The sequence below is a fragment of the Rattus norvegicus genome, chromosome 9 (genome assembly GCF_021556685.1).
Source record: "Rattus norvegicus strain SHRSP/BbbUtx chromosome 9, alternate assembly SHRSP_T2T, whole genome shotgun sequence".
In the NCBI taxonomy this organism is placed as follows: domain Eukaryota; kingdom Metazoa; phylum Chordata; class Mammalia; order Rodentia; family Muridae; genus Rattus; species Rattus norvegicus.
Window position 1 is genome coordinate 113,550,001 of NC_141542.1, and position 16,635 is coordinate 113,566,635.

Consider the following 16,635-nt stretch of genomic DNA (forward strand, 5'->3'; position numbering starts at 1 on the left):
CATTTATATGTCAGTGTATGTCAAACAGGTCCAGGGCCGCCTCTGTGTCCTCAGCTGTGTGGTGAATTGAACTGACCTACTTTCTAGAAGGGCTAAGGAGGAAGGGAGTTGAAACTGAAAATTTTAAGCTGGGCATTGAAGAGGCTGGAGCAATGAGATAATTATTTGAAAAATAATATTTTACTTAGTTTTTTCCCCCTACTTTCTGCTATTATCTTTATCCCCATCCTACCTAACTTAGTCATGTAAGGGCAGAACCCATACTGAAAAGTATTCCTTAACATAGTTTGTCTAAGACATAAAATTATAAGGAAGGCATTTTCCTGTAAAAACTCCATAATACCTTCAAATGATGAATTTAGATTACTGAGTTAGTTGGTATTTTTTTATTTTAGTTTCTAATCATCTCTTAATATTTCCATTTTCACATACATCTTAGTGTCAGGTTTGTCTCATATGGTTTTGTTGTGGTTATAGGAAATTTTTTGTAAAGGTTTAGGTTTTCCACAGGATTAAAATATACTATTTACTTGCTGGGCATGTCAGGCTCTCTGAGGGTCAAAAATATTCTCATTCATGATACATGAAAAATGCATTTGGTGCTGTGTTATTTACATGACTTTGTAAGAACAGCGGCGTGCTTGAGGCAGGTTCTTAAAGTGAAATGATAGGGTTTGTGGTTGTTTTTAAGTTACATGGATTCTTTGACTAAAAAAATTATGTGTGTATGTGCATATATGTGTGTATATGTGTACACACGTATATATGTATATATGTATGTGCATACACATGTATATACGTGTATATATGTGTGCATGTATGTGTATATGCCTGTATATACATGTGCATGTATATATTTGTGTGTGTATGTATGTGCATGTATATGTGTATATATGTGCATGTATATATGTATACATGTGTGCATGTATATATGCATGTGTATATGTGTGTGCCTATATGTGTATATATGTGTGTGCTTATATGTGTACATATATATGTGTGTGTGCATATATGTGCATATGTATATATGTGTGTGTATGTGTATGTGTATATATATGTGTGTATATGTGTGTGCTTATATGTGTATATATATGTGTGTGTGCATATATGTGCATGTGTATATATGTGTGTGTATGTGTATATATGTGTGTGTATGTATATGAGCACTATATTCACACCATTTCCATCACTCAGCTCCTCGAATGTCTTCCATTCCCTTGAGATTTTTTTCTTTTTCTTTCTTCCTTTTTGTTTTTCCTGAGAGACTTTCTGACAGGTTAGACAACAAGTCTCATAAAGCCTGCTTTCCCTCCCCAGGGCCAGGTGACTGTAGAAACCATTTGAAGTACTGCAGATGGTCATGGCTCTAACTCTGCAAAGTAGGAGTTTGGGAGAGCTGCTTCTCTGGAGAGCCAATGAGAGATGGGAAAAGGATGCTCTGTGTGTCCACAAGTAGTTCTGTAATGCATTGGGGGTTACAGACAGACAGACCTCTGTCTGTATGCGTGCATGTGTGTGTCTGCATGCATGTGTGTGTGTATTGATTGATTGATTTTACATAGAACTACTAAGATGAAGCATTGAAAAGGAACTCTCCAGGCACTCTAGGTAAGGAGGGAGATGAGGATGCCTCAGGAGGGAATGATAGCGAGCTGGGAGGGTTGGGGGAGCTCATCTACTCCACTGTCCTTACCAGCGTGGACAGCAGTGTGCTCTGCACGTCCCTAGAACTCCAGGGAAGGAAATTATTCTGATGCTACCATCGATGACTGACCCATATTTTCTGGTTGAATGTTCAGCAGAGAACTTTCTCATATTTTACATTGCCAAGTCTACTTTTCTGTCAGCACTCTTCTCGTCGAGCATCCTTTGTGCTACCACCAGGTAAGTGGCCTCTCCTCTTTTGTGGCTCTCGATGGTCTGGTGCTGGCAACTGCCCGTGGAAGATGGATTTGAGCCCTGGGACTATACTGCAGCGCTGGCCTTTGTGAAGACTGGGGACAGACTTACCTTACTTGTAGCATCGAATAGAATGCCCCATCATGCATATGCCAGCACACTCGTTCTGGTTTTGTGTGTTTTGTTTTTCCTACTTTGGGCATTGAATCTAGTATTTTGCCAAGCTAGAGGAATCATGTGTGCCACTAAGATACATCTGGATCCTCAATGGGTTGCTTTAAAAGCAGGCTATTGGAGCTGGACAGATGGCTTAGCAGTTAAGAACATTGCCTGTGTTTTCAAAGGACCCACTTTCAATTCCTGACTCAAAAATGTTTGTAACTCTAATTCCAAGGGATCCAGTATCTGTTTCTGGTCCTATCCAGCACCGTACATGTACCTGGTACACTTACTTGCATGCAAGAGAAACACCCATGCACATACAATTAAAAAACTAAAAATAGAAAAATCAATTCTGTGGAAGCCTTCTGATGACCCCCGTTGGAGGAGCCTCCCCTTAAGACTCCTTTGACCCCTGTGATTGTTCCCAGAATTCCCTCCTGTGACCTCTTTCTAGGATTTAGGGTTGAAAAGGAGGAGGAAGGGGCAGGTGAGGTGCCTGGAGGTTGTTTTGGGTATCTTCATCAAAGGTAATTTTAAAGACCAGCGAGCTTATTTCTCAGTTTCCCATTGCCCTAAGGACTCGACTACAAAGAAAACACTGGAGGAACCATGACACCTCCCAGTTACACTCAGTGGCTAAAATCACATGGACTTTTGCTTTGGGGGAGAAAACCACTCTCACCCTGGCATAATACACTTTTTGTGTGAGATGGCCCATGATCGGCATGACCTTTGATGTCTTTGTAAAATGGGGAAGATAACTTCTAGTCTACAGCACTTGTCAGAATTAGACATAATGTGTGGACTATCAAACGCTGACTCCAGAGCAGTTAACTGGATGAGCTGCAGCCGTCAGGGAGGAGGAGGAGGAGGAGGAGGAGGAGGAGGAGGAGGGGGAGAGGGAGGAGGGGGAGGAGGGGGAGGAGGGGGAGGGGAGGACTCCTGAAGGGACTTGGTTCTTGGCTTCCCTGCAGCTACTTGAACATGAGTCACAATCACTTCACTTAAAACACGTATGTAGTTGGGGATTTGGCTCAGTGGTAGAGCGCTTGCCTAGCAACCGCAAGGCCCTGGGTTCGGTCCCCAGCTCCGAAAAAAAAAAAAAAGAAAAAGAAAACACGTATGTTGATGCAGTGTGAGCCTGTGTTGTCCCTTACTCCTGGTTAACAAATTAAAGTTGCGTTTTGTGTGCAGGTAACCCTGTGTGTGTAGAGAGAGATCTGTGGGGCAGTGAGAGGAGAGTATTAGACCAATTATAAGACTTCACTTCCTAAGGTGTTTATTTGTTCTATGCATTGCTGTCGTTTGCTCTATGTAGAAAATATAAATGGGAACAATATTGATAGTATACAATTAAAACATCTTAAAAGTTCAGGTGGCCATTAGAGATCTCTGGGGGTGCTTTATTGTGACAATTCCCTCTTACTGAGTTTGGCTTAAAACCCTGGAGTTGACTCAAAAGTGACCTAAAAGGTAAGAACAAGATATGACCCGTTTTTAGACGTTTTTATGGGCAGTTTGAAAGTCCTGATCATCCATGTGTTATTGGTCATTTCCTGTCAGGTTCCGAGGCCCCTGGGAGAAAGCTGCCTGTCGCTAATGCCGGGCTTGATGCAGTCAGGGACAAGAGAAGGCTGGGCCAGCGCCCGTGCTTCTCCGGACCTCTGTGATTCCTGTCTGTGAACCTTTTCTCTGGACTGTCTCTTCTGCCTGAGAACTTCCGGACTGTACAGAAACCCCTTGCTGAAATTCCTATTCGCAGACTCTGTTATTTGCTCCTCAGATGAGCTGTTTTTTGATAGGCTTTTATTGGCGCTTGTTAGAAATAAGGCAAGTCGTCAGCCTTCAGAACTTTCTACTGTGGGTTTTGCAGTTACCCTAGGCAGCCCTCCTGAATCATTTGAACATGTTTTGTTTTGTTTTATTTTGCTTTGCTTTACTGGAATATTAGCACAATCCCTATTTATGGGCCTGTGACCCCAGTTCAGAATCTATTTCTCTTGAGTTAGGGGCTCTTGCAGGGACACTTAAGGCCCTAAGAACTACTAAACTGTGCCTACTTATCATGGGCAGGGGCAGCAAAACCAGAGGCTTTTCCCACAGCAACATTGTCAAACATTTGACGCTTAAAAAGATACTACATGAAGGCCTTTAAGAAAACGTCTAGCATCAGCTTCCTCCTATCCGACTTACACATTCTTGCCCTGCCTCTTCCTGATTCTGCTATAGGATCTAAAAGACCCCATTAATCTAAATTTGCTCTAGACGCAGGCTGGTCCTCATACGCAGTGAATTAGGTTACACGTAGTCCAGGGAACTTCCGCCTGGGAACCCTGAGGTGTTTCTTTAGCACCAACCTGCTCACACGGTACAAGGTAGCTTTGGTACTGAGCTGCAGTTAACCAGATTTGACAGGCGTGTGTTGCTGGGGGAAAGGGATCCATGCTTATCACTTCTTTATGGGAGCTGAGGAGAAAGCCTGATGGTTTGGGGACACTCAGGGTTTTTCCTTTGTCAGTTATTCCCTGGCTCAGATTTAGAAATATCTTTCCAGTTGCTGACTTCCAAGTTTACCTCAATGTTCTCAGCGCTGTGGGTTCCATATGGATTTTAGGTTAACCGTTCCGTCATGACCACCCCAAGATTGCTAAAAATACATTGTTGGTTCTGGGAATTGCAAGAGCATGGCTACTGAAATATGCAAAGATCAGAGCAAGGTGGTAGGATGTGGGACCCTATAAAAACCTGACCTTGGGCTTCGGTTTCTCTGTCTCTATCTTTAGACTGTTGCAGAAGCTTGGTTGCATTGCGGTGGGTTATTTTATTGACTGGGACAAGCACATCAGACTGGCTTCCCGGTGTTTTTGGTACACTTTCTAGCGTAGGCATCCTTGTCGCTATTCAGAGCGGGACCAGAAAATCCTGCCCACTGTGAAGCTAGAGCTGCAGGCCTCTTAGAAAAGAACAGTGTGGATCTAGGAAACTGGGTCGGCCTGCTGCTCTCAGTTCTGCTCTTAGAATTGCTGCAGTTGACCATCCTGCCCGCATGCCCGGTAGGACGAGGTGAATGGCCAATCCGGAGAACGCAGCCCTCGGAATAGGCTAGCTCTGGGTTTGAATTCTGACCTTGAGCCCCAAGACTGACACTTTGCACCCTGCAAACTGTGAGCTGCTATATTTGAAACTCAGGTTATTAAATTATTATTGAGGATATGGGGTATGTTTACATGGAATTACTCAGGCCAGTCTGGTGTCTTGGTTACTCAACTCTTCTTAGCTTATACAGGCAGAAGGCGCAGACATCCACCCACCCTTTCTTTACACACAGTAAATGAGTTCTCAACTCTCTGGCTTCTGCTTTTTCATTGTTTTGTTTTATAAGGCCCATAGTATATAGAGACCACAAAGACAATTTTGAACTTAAAAAAAAAATTAATTTGGTTTAAGAAATAACTTACTTTCTCAATGTATCTGTGCTTTATATGTGTGGTGTGTGTGTGTGTGTGTGTGTGTGTGTGTGTGTGTGTGTGTGTGCCATGTCTATGTCTATGCGTGTGCATGTCCTTCCAGCACCATTTACCTATAATGGGAAGCTTGGGAAGAAGCTGGGCTGCACAGACAGATTGCCGGATGAGAATTGCTGTGACACAGAGGGTTGAAATGTTGTAGGCCCAGAGCCTAATTACACTTTATCTTGGGCTGGTTGAAGCCTCCGGACTAACTAATTCCTTGATCCTCTCAGTCGAAGAACTAATGTCCTGTAACTAATAAAACCTTTTTTGGAATCTAACTTAGCAGACCACTAGTCTGCGTCAACTCAGAATGCAGTCAGATAACATCTGAGGACCACGGGAGAGGGTCTCCTCATTTTGTCACTGCTGCCTGTTGGATGTTGTCACCAATTTATTTTTAAATGTCTTGGTTTATGACTCTGTATGTTGTGATAAAACTACATGAATTTGCTTCTGTGTGCTGTTTCCTGGGTCTCAGTCACTCAAATTTAGCTCCAGAGCAAGCTTTTTTCCCTTTTTAAAAATTGCTTGCCCCCGCCAAATTCCCCTTTCTCTTCCTCCTTCCTACCGAAACCCTTCTTCCCAAGCCCCACCCTTTCTTTCATTTTTTAAAATTAAATTAAATTAAAATTTTTTGTACATTTAATTAGAGTTGTTTACACAAGCTGGCTAGGTTATTTCCCCAAGCATGGGCGGTTTACCGTGGCCATACACTGAAGATAATACTTTCCCCAGCAACCACAAACTGGCTCTGGATCCTCAGGCTGGGTTCCGCCATGGCCTGTAATGCTCCAAGTAGGCAGGGGTGGCTGGCTAGTGAGCCCCGGGATCTACGACCTGTTTCTGCCCCCTGGATAGGAAAATTACAACTGAGCTGGGGTGGGGGTGGGGCTGCACTCACTTGAATGATGGAGCTGTCTCGTCAACGGTCAAGGTCCGGTTTCTAGTTGACACTGTGCTATCCATGCCATATCTGTGTCATTTCCAAACTGAGTGTCCTTTGCCTTTACTTCCTGCTGAACCTCCAACCGACTCCCATCTTTTAGAGGTTAAGCCTCATTCAAATGGTGCCAGCAATGAGTAATACAGTAGATGACCAAATCCGCCTATCATTGTAATACAGCTGATGGCCCTCCAATGAAAGCGAAACCAAAGGAAAATCCCAGTCCCAAGCCCCAGATTCTCCATGCCAATTACAGAGTTTATGACTTTACAGTTTAAAAGGCCAATTGCCTTTCCTTTTCACAGACAACTTTCTCTTTCTTTATCACTTTTATGTTTTTACAGTCCAGCCACTGCCCCCATCCCAGTCTGCCCTCCCACAGTTCCTCATCCCATTCCTCCAAGAGCCAATTCTAGAAGAACTAGACCGTTAAAATGTTTCTTAAGAGGGCTAATGAGATGGTTTGGCTGGTTAAGATGCTTCTTGCCAATCCTGATCCCCAGATTTATATGGTGGGAGGAGGGAAGCAATTCCTCCAAGTTGTTCTCCAAACACACATGCGCTCTCTCTCTCTGTCTCTCTCTCGCTCTCTCTGTCTGTCTCTCCCTCCCTCCCTCCCTCTAACAAATATAAAAATTCTTAAGCGTTTCCTGATATGTAGAGGTAATTAACTTATCTGGGAATTAAAGATTACTGTGTAGATATCTAAATTAGACTGAAAATTAACTTTCAAGGCCAGGTATGTCATTGTCCTTTAATACTTTATGGATTCTTCTTTCAAGTCCCTAACACTAGGTAGGAGAAAAGGATAGAGGGGAGAGAGAAAGGAAAAAAAATATCCCAAATAAAATCAGGTGGGAAAGGGAGCAACAGTAGCCTTACATTACTTCCTGCTGATTTAGGGGCATGGAATTCCTTGGAGCAAGTTTGCTCTTTGCTGTCAGAATATCTAATTTCTCCCTCTTTCTCTCCCCATCTTTCTCCTCTTCCTCCTGTTCCTCCTCCTCTTTCTCTTCCTCCTCCTCCTCTTTTCCTTGCACACAACTACTTAACAAACTTATCAGCCTGTCATGCCTCTTGGCACTCAAGCATGTATATACCCTCTGGAAAGTTCCCAGAATTCCAAATGTCGCTCACTCCCAGAAACTATCTGTAGCTGGCAAAATCATGCCCCCACTAGAGCACGAGCAAATCATAGTCACCTGCTGGGAAGTAGCCCCGTATCCCTACACCTGGAATTAAAACGAAAACATACTTTACTCCACACATGTGAAAATACAGAATGACCTTCAAGAGTGACCTTTGATAATACGTGTTATAGTGGGCATCAGAAGCCCTAAGCTGCTCATTTCCCTCATATTTTGGTCTAACTGTAGGTTAAGTCCTTGTACCTCACCTCTTCTGGGCCTTCAGTTGTTAATTTGCTACAATGTAGCATCCCTCGTGTTATTTCGTGGCTACATCGTTTATGATTATAGTTTTGGAAAGGTGGAAACAGTTTGGAACCTCACAGCAGAGATCATGTGACCAGCATTGATACTTTTCCTACATTGCTTTGGCCAGTGGTTAGGGGTCTGTTTGCTGTGTGATTCCTCATTCTGCTTAATGAATTCCTGAGGACCCAGCAAGCAGCCTCACGAGTTAGCGCCTTAAAAGTGCTTATCTTGACAACAGGAATCTCTGTGAAAATATTTACCTAGGGATTTTCTTTCCTTTTTACTCCTCAGTGATACAAGGGCACATAGTACTATTCTGATAAATATAACATTATTTTCCACATTAAAAAAAATAATGAAGCGATTTAGGTTTGTTTTGTGACACGGGAAACTACTTTTCCTTTGACATACCAATGAGAACAAAGTTAAATTTAGTAGGCAATCTTGATGCGGACCACGCTGCACACTCAGAAGGACAGCTGTTTTCCAATTGGAGCTCTCTAACTGGGACAGTCAGCGTAGGAAGACATGGTCAGCTGAAATGAATGGGCACAAACAGCAGTGACCTTTGCATCCAGGGAAAGACATCGCTCTGCTTCTGACTCTTCACAGCTTATGCGTCTGTGTTTGTAATGTACGCTGAGCCTGAAAGTTCATCTCTAATCTCGTACCACCGCGGGGAAATGGCAGAAATCCTGAGCAGCGCAATGCTTCAGATTTAAATTTGCTATGCAGGAAAGGTCAGCAATGCCCGTTCCCAGGGACGCTCTTAGCACAGCGGGCAATGCCGCTGATTAAAATTCCCTTTGAGAGCTGCTGATTTGCGTGATTGGAAAACCAAATAGGTCCTTAATCACCTAGAGGAGATGACATCACTGGAAATCGGATACCATCCAATAGATGAACTTTCTCTTCAAGTATCAACTTCATTTCGAAACTTGGACAACAACAGAGAGCCGCATTTAACAGCAGCTATTTCTAGTTGGATGATGCAAGACCTCTGCTCCTCTAGTTCCCGTTGTTCTCGGGAAAACAAAGACCCATTAAACTGAGAAGGACTGACAAGTGATCTTGTGATGTATCCATGCTGTTAAGTGTATGACTAGGGAGGGAACTGTAACACGGTGTTAGTGCCCTTGGCACCTGACTCCATGGGGTCTCACTAAATGGGATGCGATGCTTTTGAGGAAATGGGACTCCTGAGGTTGGTACCTACTTTTGCAGAAAAAACTGTGAGTCGGTTTGTAAGATCAGCACGCAGCCAGCATATTTAGGTGGTGACAAGGGACACATTCAGTGAATTAGGTCTTCCCTTTTCCCATCGGTAAGACTCTTCTGAACATGACGGTTCTGTTCTTGTGTTATCTTCATATAACTAGGGCCTTCCCAGGAAGTCTTAGACAGAAGTATTTCCCTTCAGGGAGAGGCTGCCATGAGGCTGAAGGCTATATGACATCCTAGTCAGCAGACATCATATTTTGGTATTAGAAACTAGTTTTCAGTCATAGCTTGCTTTATTTTCTTGTCCATTTGCATACACACGGTGGCACCTGTGATATTTCCGGTATGTTTGGAAGTTGCAAGAAAGGAAGAAAAAAAAAATTGAAGACCAAGTCTGTACACACACACTTAAGTACACATACAGTCTTCGAAATGACCCTGGTGGTCTCAGCCCTCCTAGCTTTGACAGTATGTGCAGAATTCTGCAGGTGCCATGAGTACCTCTTTGTGGTTTTCCATTTTTTTTTTTGCTGAAAGTCTGAAAGGGAATTTGGGGATTTCTTATGATAGTAAACACCGACATCTGGCCTCTAACCTCCCTTTCAGTGGGAAACCTGATGGGTGCTCTGAGAAGGCACCCAGTTGTAGTTGGAGTTGCTGCCAATACATTTAAAACTGTGAAAGGTAAGAGCTTCCTTTACAGGAATATAGTAGTGACTGCATACCCTGAGCTTTTAGCTTCTCATATGAAGTGATAATAAATGATACGCAAAGGCAGAGCGCTGAGGAAAACCCAGGCTTATTAAATTGAATTTAGAGGATGGTTAATTCTGATGGGCTCCAACTACTGCTCATCCTGAAGCAGGCACGCTGGTGCCGGGAAAGTCCTTGAGACGTGTGGCATAGAACTGTGACGTTTACCCATTAAGTGGCACTGAAGCATCTTGGACAGAGTGGGGAGCAAAGGCTGAATGCCTGAGTGGTCTCGCCACTAGTGCCTTGGCGCTCACTACAGTGACGGACTTTACAGCTGTGCTCGATGGTTACCCTGATACTATAAAAGACAGACAGCAGAGCTAGATTTCCTAAATAGAAAAATCTCAAAGGGACTGGGAAGGCTTCGAGGTCAAATATATACATTGAGGGTGTGTGTGTTTTTTTTTTTAAATGTCCACATTGCACAGTCGCTAGGAAGCAGCCACGACCGTGTGTGCGCAGTGAAATAATTGAAATAAGTGATAAGAAGGGAACATTAGCGCTCAGTAGGTTTATAAACAAGGGAAGGTCAGTGCTTATTTTCAAATGCTTCTGTAGTATAAAAGCGGATAAGCTCGTGGGGGAAAGGCTTGATGACGGTTTGCGAACAAACGACACGGAAAATAAAAACCCGGACAAAGAAGAGCTGAATCTTTCTGGCCGAGTCCCACGAGTGATTCCACATTTCCCAGCACTGCCAAGGCAGCAAAGCAGGAGGTAACTAGGATTTGCTCTCATCGCATAAGATTAGCTGCAGATGGCTGTGTCTCCAGTGACAATCTGAATGCTAACCCCGATTCCCCATAATCCCCTTTCAAGGTCTTGACATTGCGAAGTTCTTTTATCTTAGTATTAAATGATTTTTTTATTATTATTCTCCACTGCTCCTCTTTTATAAATCGAAAGAGAGGAAACAGTCTAGACAAACTCACCTGCGTGGTGGCCGTTAGCACTCTGCGTTAGGGCGGTCGCGTGAGGGAGACAAACCACATCACAGTCTCTACCTCAGCTGCGGCTCCGGGCGGGGTCAGGGTCAAGCAAGGACAGCAGGAATCTGAGAGCCTGATGGTTTTGAAGAAGGCTCCAGATGGGATTCCAGTTATGTGCTTAGATTTCACTGGGCAATGCAGGCAGGTCCGAGACGGTAGCCAGTGTCCCATGGTGACACAGACAAGGAACACGTCAGTGGTCTAGTCTGTGTGCCGCAAATATTCTGTCCTTCTCTACCTTGCCTTCTGATTCTCTCTACAACTTACCTTGGAAAAAAGTCTATTTAAAAAAAATCACATCTCACTCCTAAAATTAAGAAATGTCCAACAATATTGATGTAGCTAGCTGACTTTTTTAAATGCTTATAGCGATGTTTAAAGTTTTCCAAGATCAGTACTTTGAAAGCAAATCACTGGTTTGCTGTCTCCCGTACCCACCTCACTAACACTGCAAGCCACCTTTAGCCTCCCAATTGTTGGGTTTGCTTTGTTTCCCCCTCAGTTCCTATGGCTGCCACAGTCATCGCTTCCCGTGCCTCTGCTCTCTGTTTCCAACGGAGTGTAAACTTCATAAAGGACAGGGATTTGTGTCTGCTTGGTCGTATCAACATTGCCAAGATTAATGCTGGACACACAATGAAGTACTTGTTGACTAAACAAACAAGTGAATGTGTAACCTGGGCCTTCTTAGGTGATCAACTATTTTGGGTTTTTAGCATGCCTAGGTAGTTGACGTTATTAATTATTCATTTCCAAGCGTCCTTATCCCCTCGGAGTTTGATTCTCAGTGTCTGTTGGGTGTACTTCTGGACAACTGGCTTCATTCAGTGGAACATTAGACTTACCAGCACATGAAGGGTGGTGTGGCGGCCCAACAGAAAGGTGCTTGCATGTGTCAAAATATATGTCAAAAAAAAGAAAACTTCAAAACATGTTCAAGGCATTAGGATTCTCTCAAAACCTGGTGACTGAGTTCGATTCTCCAGAATCCACACGTCTGATGCCCTCTGATCTCCACAAGGACGTCCCCACTTGTGCGTGCCTTCTAAACAAACAAACAACATTTAAAAAAAATCTCCTTATACATTAATACATTTCTATAGATATCGTATCATCTTTAAAGAAGGAAAAGAGCTCAAGAATAGGATGTTTCCAATCATGAAAGTCACATGCTTTGTCAATTCAGGCCATGTTCTCTGTCACTTGCCAATTCAAAGAGGCTTTTGCAGGGCTGTTGCTGTGGTCTCACACCTTGCATGCCGGCTGTGCTGTATTAGCCAGGATCCTTAGCCTAGTGTGTACCTCAGTGGCTAAATCTAAGGAGCTGGGCTATTGGGAGGCTGGAATGAGATGCCCAGGCGAAGTACTTATCGTGGTACCCAGGGCTGAGCACTGTGCACGGACTCAGTGGCAGAATTTCTACGTCACACTCAACAGTTTCTGTCCTTTACTTGATTTTGGAGGTTTTTCATTTGTCTTTGCAAATGGTACCTATAGCATTTGTTTCTTAACATGGGAATCAAATGGAAAACTCAGGGAGACATCCACTGTGGGAGAAGGGGAGGAAAAATTCTAAGCACTGAAGGTTGGAGACTATTACAGGGAAAGTATTTTCTAGATATGGTAGAGACTCTGTTTTCATGAACTCACAGTGGCTATGTTTGCCCCACAGGACCTAGACAGGGGCCATATTCATGGGGGAGGGCATAGGAGTTCCTACCCACCCCAGCAGAGGAGGAGGTCTTGGCAGTTGATGTCTGCTAGTAGGTTGGACATTCCCCAGCTAGCAGTGCTACACCCACAGATATGGTCAGCACTGACTGAATTCAGTTGGGGAGGCAAGAAGGGAAGGCTGGGAAGACTCAAAGCTGGGAGGGGGAAGGTGGCGGGGAGGGCTGAGAGGAGCGAGCAGTGGAGTGAGGATGTGATTCAAATATGTTGTGTTCTTGCGTGAAATTACAGAATACATTTAGAAATATATGTCAAAAAATAAAACTTAAAAACATTAGGATTCTTTCCTGGTGCTCCATAGTTAATTGCTTTAAAAAAAAAAAAAGTCAAGTACCAGTCATTCCCATTCTGCAAAAGGTTTTCGTTGGTAGGTGAGGAAACATGATGCACTGGCTAAATTCTCTTGGCCCGATGTTGCTCTCACCCAGAGGGGCATCAGGGAGTATTCTGTGTTCTTAAAGGGAAACCCACAGGGTAGAGGGTTGTGAATTCAAGATTTGGGAGGCACTTCTCGAGTGCATTGTACCCCAGGGACTGGTGTTGGCACCGTGCTCCATAGTGAGAGGGGTAAACTGTGTAAGGGAGACACCGAGGCCCTGACCCAGCATTGTTGTTGGGACACCCGACAATGTGATCACGTGAGTCCTCTGACTTCCTACACAGAGGGAAGAATAGATGTTGGGTAGATAGAGACTCCGTAGAATCCTATTGAACAGTCTCTATCTGTGGATTTTGGAATGAATTTGCTTAATCTCTCTTAAAGTCTTAATTTTGTAGTCTGTCCAGTGATCGTAAAAGAACATTTCTCACCGAGTTGACCAGGTGCTTAAGAGTCACTTTGTGCTAAGAGCATAAAAAAGGCAAGACACGTTGTTGCAATAATGACCAGGAGTAGCAGGCCTATTTAAAAAGCTTTAGGGATTAAATAAAATGTACCCAGCACCTAGCACTTGCTTAATACTGCTTCAATACCCTTTCTCTCTTTGCTTTCCTGGGAATTTCTGTAAATCTCACAGTTCCTTGGGGAATAATTTCTACCTTCTGCTTCCTCCCCCTGCCTTGCCTGCAATGTCTTCTCTCACTTTAACTCTGACAATACTTGAATCGTGTATCTGCCCACATCTTGTGCTTCGTGCTCCTAAAGTACAAGATTCAGGAGGATGGCGAGACAGGCCACTTAGTGAAGTCCTTTTGAGTGTTTCCACTGAAAATAGCCACCTACACTCATCACTTCTTCCCAAAGATAGTGACTTCTGAGAGCTTGAAATGACAGGATCCCAATGCTAAACATAGCCTGGGTCAGAGATAGAAGGCAAAGTGTCTGAGTCTCTGAGAAGCCAGGTTATGTGCCTTCAACTATAGGATTGTTTGTGGCATGTGCTATTTGAAAGGTTTTGAATTAATTGTTGGCATCAGATAATCTCTCTCTCTCTCTCTCTCTCTCTCTCTCTCTCTCTCTCACACACACACACACACACACACACACACACACACACACACACACATACTTTAAGACATGTTATATCTTTCCTGAGAGATTTGATGTGAGGCTTCAAACCAGAAAGTCACATAGCAGGGACCAAGAAAATTTTTTTTCCCCCCGGAGCTGGGGATTGAACCCAGGGCCTTGCGCTTGCTAGGCAAGCACTCTACCACTGAGCTAAATCCCCAACCCTGGACTGAGAAAGTCTTAGCTCCTTTCTTTTGATAAGAACACCATCTTAGTTCATGATGATGCATTTGGATGCAAGTCTATATAGTCATTGTATGTTTCCCTTTCTCAGGGCACTGTGGGATGATGCGTTGAAGACTTGGCCATCTTCTCTGAGTTCTTGAATATTTGCTCTTTGGGGCCCAGGGCTGAAAAGGATCATTTACAAAAAACTAAAGTGTGTCGATTGTCACCAGGTACAATTAAGAGCCATTTCAAACAGGCTGGTGTTTATGACCTTTAGGGCTGACTCAGCAATTGGATCCATTTCTACATGCCATTACAAGTCAACGACTCACTGAGAGAAAGAGTGCTGTCTTTCCAGACAGATTTTAGTTAAAGTTCACATGTATACCAGAGCAATCCAGAATGCTAGCAAACTCAGATGTTCTGTTTTATTTTTAGGCTCATTTCAGTACTCGTGGGGAAAGCAGCCATATTTTATAGCCTTTTTTTTTTCCTGGAAAAATTAAAGTCTTTTCCCACAGAATGTGGGTGAACTTTGAAAGAAATCTCAACATCTTTTTGAACGATGAATACTTTTATTAGGCAGAATGGCCAAAACAATGCTCATCTCCTTTGTGAACATTGTGATTATGTGATTCCCAACCTTACCTATCAACCCTCTTACCATCGGATAAGCATTTCTTTCATATGCGGTAATTTTTTTTTCCAATCAAGGAAGAAGTTAAGGAAAGCAACAGAGAAAAACAATTGTCATTTTCCAAACAGAACCAGTTGGAAGGATACCACCCCCCACCAAGTCCATTTCCCTGTTTTTTTTTTTTTATTTTAAAATCGCTTTATAATTTTGAGAATTTCCAAATTCTGTCTGTTCAACCACTCCTCAAACCACTCTTCTGTAATTATTTTTAATTTATTTTTGTGAGTGTGTGTACTTACTGAGTTGAATTAATGTTGCCCTTATTTGGATGGGATTAGGAGTGCCCATTTTGATTGGTGTCTCATCCCTGAAGAAAAGGAAGGAGGGGGAAGGAAGAGAGGGAGGGAGGGAGGGGGGAGGGAGGGAGAGAAAGAGAGAGAGAGAGAGAGAGAGAGAGAGAGAGAGAGAGAGAGAGAGAGAGAGAACAACAAAATAGAAAACCCTGGCTTTCAACCACGTTTCTCCCTCTGCCCTCTGTTTCTGCTATATACTGAATGGTTTCCCCATCCTTTAGATAGTGACTTGACCTCACTAAAGAGTAGTCAGATATGGCTAGTTTTTGTTTTTGTTTTTCCATTGTGGTATATACATGTGGCAGAAGTGTGTGAAGCAGGGCTTAGAAGAGTAAAGGGTGTAGCCCAACACATTTGCCTATCACAAATGTCCTATTTCAGTGTCAGAGGGTTGTAGACCCTTAAAGGAAATGTTCTCGTGGCAAAAGATTTTTTTAAAACCTGTTTTAAAAATTCTCTTTATGTATTTCACCATTTCTTCCCCAGGATAGAGAAGTGGCCCTAAGACTTGTGTAATGAGGCTGTTGCCAGGGAAACTTGTTTTTTAGTGAGTAGCAATTTCCCCAAGCAGATGCATTTCCTTTCTGACTAATGAGTGTGTAAATGGTACCTCTATTGCTTTCTGCCTCCGTATTTTGAAAACAACTTGAACTATTTGCTTAGGACAGCAGACATCTGCTTTGTAAAAGAGAAGCAGACAGACCTAGCATGCCTTATTTAGATGCAACTTGTGCTGCCTGCTGACTGGTTTGCACTTTTTTTTTTTTTTGTTGTTAGAAGGCATTTTACACCTGTTGATGGCAGAAATAATTGTTTAGATGAAATAACAATTAAGACAAACTCCTCTCTGAGGATTTAATTCTGCCTGTCAATACTGCATTTCATTCCCACAGGTCTAACCATAGGCCAGGGAACTTGAGTGTTCTGGGCTGGGAGGCTACTGGAAGCTTCCTAATAGCAATCTGGTTATTGTTATGCAAACCTGGGGGAGCAAGACTATTTCAGAGGCAATAATGTTTCCTTCCAGTCCAGCGGGCCACTAATTTCTGTCCACTTTAGACTGCTCTTGTATTGTTCAGGAGAGGGAAAAAAAAGTTATTTTCTGCCGAGAGTGCTGTTCTAATCTTTGGCTTTGAACAGAAATCTCCTTGATAACAAGGACATATAGTCACTCCCTTGCTCTTTGGGACAGCTGGCAATGGGTGTAAACATATGCAAATAAGGAGCATAGCTATTTCCATAAAAGGTGGAGCCACGGCCCCTCTAATTATGCCTTTGATTCTTGAAGGAGGAGAATGATAGATTTAAGGAGTTTGGA